The sequence below is a fragment of the Centruroides sculpturatus genome, unplaced genomic scaffold (assembly GCF_000671375.1).
Source record: "Centruroides sculpturatus isolate CEXI.00-Female unplaced genomic scaffold, Cexi_2.0 scaffold1222, whole genome shotgun sequence".
In the NCBI taxonomy this organism is placed as follows: Eukaryota; Metazoa; Arthropoda; class Arachnida; order Scorpiones; family Buthidae; genus Centruroides; species Centruroides sculpturatus.
This window is the reverse complement of record NW_019385484.1, coordinates 171,454-178,556: the sequence shown is the minus strand read 5'-3', so window position 1 is coordinate 178,556 and position 7,103 is coordinate 171,454.

Here is a 7,103-nt window from a genome sequence, read left to right as displayed (position 1 = left end):
GGCAACTTTAATAAAAATAATTAAAATAATTACAACTTTACAAAAAGAGAGAAGTTGCCGATCTTGCCCCTATACCCGGGGCAACTTCGTCAATTTCTCTCTTCTTGTAAAGTTGTAATTATTTTAATTATTTTTATTTCCAAACTGATTTTAACCAGTTCTATAGTAAGGTAACATTCCAATAGACAATATGCAAAGCTTGTTTTTCAGTTTACAGCAGTATTTATTACACAAAATTTAAGTAAAGCTTAACATGCCGATCTTGCCCCGGTCTCCCCTATATATAAGAATCTATCAAAAAAGTTAGTTAATAACAATTAAAATCGAGAAAAAAAATAAAACTTTCAAGGTAAGGTAATTTCTGTGGTAAAAAGTGATGTAAGCGATCACGTGATGCCCGTCTCATCATCGTCTGAGGGTGAAATAAAAGCGGAAACACCAGTAGAAGTAAAAACAAACATCGGCGCGTGTCTAGGACTATAAACTTGAAAGGGAGCGAAGATGAAACACGACACTTTGTAATTTATGCTAATTACTTTCTAATATAAAAAATTAAAATCATAAACAAAACTATAACAAAATTAAAATGTTTTGACTAAATCCAACTAAAAACATATCATAAAACTGGATTAAAGTAAAAATAGTCGTTTTTCGACGCTAAATTTTTATTAATTATTTTTTTAATTTCGTGCCTAATTGACCGAGCGTAATTTCTATTTGACGGAGCACGCGCGTGCCGACGTGTTTAATTAAAATAACTAGCAACCAATCGATTTTTTAAAACTACAATCGTTTATTATCTACAGATAAAAAAAAAACTCACGTTGTTGCTGGAGGCACGTGTTTATTCTATTAAAATGAACAAAGAAAACCAAGAGGGGTCGACACGACTTACTTCAAGGTACGAACTGTACAGCAAAGGGCGCAATTTTCAAAAAATTATTTAATTTTTCAGTTGCGTCATCGTTTTTATATTAAATTCCTATAAAAATTAAATATAAACTATAGTGTATCGGTCTTTATTTTGGTATAATTCAGTTTGCATCATTACTTTACATTAAATTCTTATCTCGCGTCGTTACTTTATATTAAATTTATATACAAATTTATTTTTTAACCCACAGTGTATCTAATCTATATTACTAATAAAATTTCCTGAATTAAAATGCCATCCATATTCGTGCCATTACAGCGCTACATTTTAGCTCCAGCGTTTAATTTATTGACCAATCAATAAAACATGCACTTAGCTAATTAATTTTCAATTCTATCCAGTGAAAATATGGCAGGAAATCAATAATATATATTATCCATTTTTAAGAGATATTAGATATATGTAACAAACACTTTTGTTCAGACTATCATTTTGCTTTGTGAAGCGTAAGATACAAAGTAAAAATGAACCCGAATTTACAAACAGGAACTTGTATAAGCTGTTTCCTTCGCCCTTGTTGGACGACCGCCCTCATATTTGGGATAGATCCGTTCGAATCTTGCAATTGCCGAAACAAAATTGTAATATGTAAAAATTCGAAATTTATCAATATATACGTTCGAATAATCGAATTTTGTTTATGGCAACGAACAATTCTTCTAATTTGGGAAACAATACCAGGTTTAGACGAATATTCAATTTGCATCGGAGAATATGATACACTGAAACAGTCCACATTGTTCAAATTGTTACATTCTTTTCTATCTATCAGTTATTGTATTGTTTTCAGATGCCTAAGAAGAACCAAAGTGGTATTGATACAGGCATTAAAGAACGAGAATTTTCGTAGCAAAATGAAAAATAATTATAACTTATTGAGAAAAATTGTTTTTCTTTTGTCTATAATTATAATAGTAATTATTATCTTATTTTTAATTCTTGTGATTTTCGTTCTATATCCTCATATAGAAAAGAAAGAAAAATTTCGTGGGGGAGCTCTATTCTGTAGTGTCCAAATTTTCATACCTATAAGTTATGTTATAGGCGGACTCGGTTTTACTTTATTAATATCTGCTTTGATATGCATCATCGCTCACCAAGAGTTCGAACAATTGTCTCAGGAATTGTTTTTAATTAAAACAATCGGTTCAGATTTACAGAGAAAGCTAAACGAATTAATGTTGCATCACGAAGAGCTTTGGCTTTTCATGCAACAATTCAATACCAAGTACAGTTTAGTGATTGTAATTATCTATTTTGTTGTCCTTTGGGGTACAAGTTTTTACTGCTACGCATTTTTATTTTTGGAATTTCAATATTCCATTAAATATTTAATATTTTTACTCATGGTAATATTTACTTGTATTTGCATAATAGCTGGATGTCTGCTGTGCTCGCTTGCATTTACGGTAATTATATTCTACATACACCATTGACGTTTTTTGTTTTTAAATTTTATTTCTGTACTGTTTATCTCTGTCGCAGATGGAAAATACGTTTCAAGACATCAGACAATTTGCAGGATATGATATTGGACTGAAAAGAAAGCTGAAGGTATGTGTTTTCTATAATCATTTAATAAATAATTATTTTATATTTTCTATTCGTACTTTCAGATTTTATATTTTATGAAAAGATTTGGAAAAGTCTCCCTGTCACTTTCAATGGGCGAATTTTTAGTGGTAGATAAGAGAATTCTTTCCAAGGTTGCTTTTTCCTTTAGTATTATTTTTCACAACTTTCTATAAATAGATTTGATAATGATTTTGCTTTATATTTCAGATGGCAAGTACACTACTTTCTATTTTCTCTGGATTCTTAAAACTGAAAACCGTTTCAAATAAGAAAGAAAACTGTGAACAGATTTATAAATTCAATCACACGAAGACAACTTAAACCTTCGGCACTTGTAGAAAACGGTTTCGTTTTAATTTCATTTGAGAATGTTGAAATTCGATAGTTTTTATTGAAGTAAGAATGTGTGTTAGCTTGAATTTGTCTGCAGTCTTAAATTATTGAAATATTCTATATTTCTATTTGATTTTTATTAGGTTTAATGAAAACTCACAGTACAGATTTTTCCTTCTTTGTTTTAACTTTTCTATTAATTATCTAGCTGTTTTTGTCGTTGCTTTCGAATTAAAGCCGTTAAGATCTTTTATGTGTTTTACTTTTATAGTTTAATAATAGTATTTAGTAATGTTTATATATATATATATATATTTCAAATTTAAATATACAGCATTTAATTATATAGCTTAGATTTATAAAGTTTTCACTGAAGTCTCCTGTATATGTTCGCCTAGCTTAATACAATTCCTATATGTTTTTTGTTCCTGCAATCTTCTATTGTAATTAGTCTAATTTTGAATTTTATTTTCACCTCAATTATTTACCATTTTATAATTATAATTGTTATAAAACTAAGTTTATTTGCTTTATCGGTACCAAAACGCCAAAAAATTAAAAGCGAAAATGTGGAACTGGCTCTGAATTCAGTTTTGAATGACTTGCTTCTACAAGCAGCTGTTAAACAATTAGAGATTGTCCTTTCGATGATTCGATTTCGGCTACAGAACCATGAATACATGAAAACACTTCCTCCATCACCGACTGTTGATGTAGAGGAACTACAATAAGTAAAGAAGATCAACGCAGGTGTGAGAAAAGGCTCTTTACTCAAAGCATGGCGTTCTAGAGGCCTATAATAATTTAAGGATCACAATCTTTGCAACAATTTTTTAAAATTAATCTTTTATGGAATAGTTGGAATATATCCTCCCATAAAAACATGCGAATCAACAAATCTGGTCTGATTCAATAACGCAAGACAATAACCTACTTATGGTGTTCATAAATCAGATTGTGATCAATTTATTTGGAAATGCAAGCAGTCTTTGAAAAAATGGCTTTGCTGTTGAACTTTAGCTCATTTGCGTGTTCTGTTTTTATACAAAAATGTTTCATTTTTGACTCATTTTTGGAACTTAAACTTTTCAAAACTTATCGAAAATAATCTTCAGCACAATCAAATTTAATCATTTTCCACACTGTAGAAGACAATTAATAATTTTAGTGTCAATAAATAATGAGGTAGAACTATTGACTATGTATTTTATACTGAAAACGTAAAAAAATTGCACTTAGCTAACAGCTTTTAATATAGTTAATAGCAATCACCTATGTTACATAAGTAAAGATTAACTACAGTTTCGAATGTATTAATGTGCTCAGTATTTGTAGCTTTAAATTCACGACTGAGAGAACAATAAAAAGTTTTCTTAAAGCATTATATAATGGTAGCACTTTTAACAAGTAATTGTTATGTACTATTAATTATACAATAAAGCATCGTTTATCCGACCCCTGATTAACCGTTACATCGGTTAACCGATCGTTCTAGTCGGCAAATTTCAAATGTCCGCTAATGATGTGGCATTACAATATTTGGCTATGTCTTGGCTACTTTAATATTATTTTTGTTAAATTTTTGCCTGTGTTTTAGCTGACATCAACGGCTCGACCATTGAAGAGAGGCCAGTATTTAAACGAGACTTAATTTTCTAATTATGAGTAGTTGTTTGTTTCGTAAGCAATAAAATAATTTAAAAATAATTTTTAACGATACAATAGCGACGATTATTATTTAAAAAAAATTGTTAGGCTAAACATCGATGAAAATTCAACGCGAGGTTAGTTAAAGCGATATACTAATTACATGGGATGTACTAATATCCTAATATACTATACTAATAATGTATTTTTTTTCTTTCTTTTCGGTTATCTGACCAACCTGAGTCCGCAATTGAGTCGGATAATCGATGCTCTACCGTAATTAAACATGGCTTATAAATTAATAATACGTTTTAAATGTTTTACAGTAGTTGTCAATTAAGTTGATAAAACAAGTTTCCATTAAATATTACTCGAATTTTTATTATAAACTAGCTGCAAGGACCCGCTTCGGTGGGTTTTTATTTGTTCGTACATTTGTATGTAATATAGTTATATATATATATATATAAGACACTGTTTTTCTAAGTAATCTAGAATCTAGCTGCAAGGACCCGCTTCGCTGGGTTTTTATTTGTGGGCAAAAATTAACGATAGTGAAGATTAAGATAATTACATTATAGCCAATCTTACCCGTTTTCACAGAATGCAAGAATTAGGTCCCTCGTTTTTCGGGACTAATTAGAAAATTTTTACGTCAAGTCAAACGAACTATTTTCAATTTGATCAATTTTCTGGAACGTTTACAATCGTTCTATAACCGAACCAATTCGAATACGAATTCGAATTCGAAAATTTTTAAAATCTATATAGAAAATTTTCCATTTTCAACCACTTTCAAGCCCATATCTCCCGCACCCTTATAGCTATCGAGACGCAACCACCATAGTGCACGAATGGAGACTTGGGGCTACTATCACATACAAACACCATTCATGTGCGATTTGGATACAATCAGAATATGTAAAGGTTGATGATTCGGATTCTCAGTAATTCAAAGACGAATTATCAAAGACACTGATGCGTTTCGTTACAAAATGTTCTTTGAAAATGCGCAATTCATTTTTACTGCTAGTTTTACTAATATATTTTAAGTTTGGTATATACTACGGAATAGAAGAGAACATGTAACTATAATGCAAGTGTAACAGATAAGAAACATTCAGTTTTCTGCGGAATAATTTCACTCAAATTTAGATTAAAGAAAAATAAAATACTCAAGTTTACAAATAGATCTACATAACATATAAGCAAATTGTTCTGTGATGGCAAATTTTTGGATGAGTCTGAACGTCGAAAACCCAATTAGTTTGCGCCAGTGTTTCTGAAAACTAAAAAATATCAAATTTTTATATTTCAAAAATTTTCGACAATTTAACATTTATATAATATTTTCAGCAGTTTTTTTATACATTAAAATATTATTTTTTTTTAGAATTTTTTTAAAATTAAATTTAATATTATAATCTTTAAATCTGTAAAACTTACTTTAAGTATTATTCTTACACTACTTTTATCGATAATTTTAAATTTCTATAATGAATTACATAATTTTGTTTGTCAAAAAAAGTCGGAATTAATTTCTTCTTCTTCTTATTATTATATTTTAAATTTAATTTAGTTAATACTGATTTTTGATAATTTGATAATAAATCAAATGTAATATTCGCGTGATCAGGAGCCAATGCTAGGTTATTATGTCTGTCATGAACATTCTGTGGATAACTTAAATCAACCTCTATAATATAACCTATATTATTCCTATCAGGAATATTACAAATGTCTAAAGCATTTATTTCATTCTCGGATAACAATCTGAAATTATTTACAGGTAAATAAAAACTGATTACAAATCCATAGAGATTATTAGCATCTATTAAAATAATATAGTTATGACATTGATTTTATCATAGATTTTTGGGATTATAGGTTATTTGCCCTAGCAGAATGCCTCCCAGTTAGGCTGATTTCCCCCTGACCCCCGTTCAATAAAAAGATACATATTAATATCTTTAAATAATTCGAGTTGAATTTTTGTCATTTTTGATCTACAGTTTCATGTTAAGTCTGGTGCTATTATGAAATATACTGGATCTAAATTATAATATTATAAACTTAACTTTCTAAAATTTTGAAATATATCGGCCAGTAATAAAGTGTCAACATATTGATATAATTTTAAATGATCTTTAAAATTTTTACAACGAAATTTTTCCAAATTAATTTTGCATGATCATAATCATCATCGCCAATATTTTCTCCAGATAATTCGTTATAAAAATATTTTTTTGATGGTAAACATTTCTTGTATAAAATATCTTCGTTTTAAAACTAAGAATAGGGAAAAATTTCTTTTCTTTTTATTAAATTTTTATTTTCGTTATTATAGAAAAATTGATTAAAAATAGGAAAATTATAATTCGCATTTTTTAAATTTTCTGTTAAAGTAGTTAGCGAGGAATTTAAAAATTGATAACTATCTATAAATTTGAAATGATCTAAAGTACTGTAAACGTAAATTTTTCTGAATTTGAAAATGCTATTAGTACGAAAGAATTAGTTTGAAACGATAGTCCTGCAGGAATTAAAGTAGAGAATTCGACCAATACGGGAAAAGCAGATGCAGAGGGTATTTCAACGATGACTTGAAAAATTT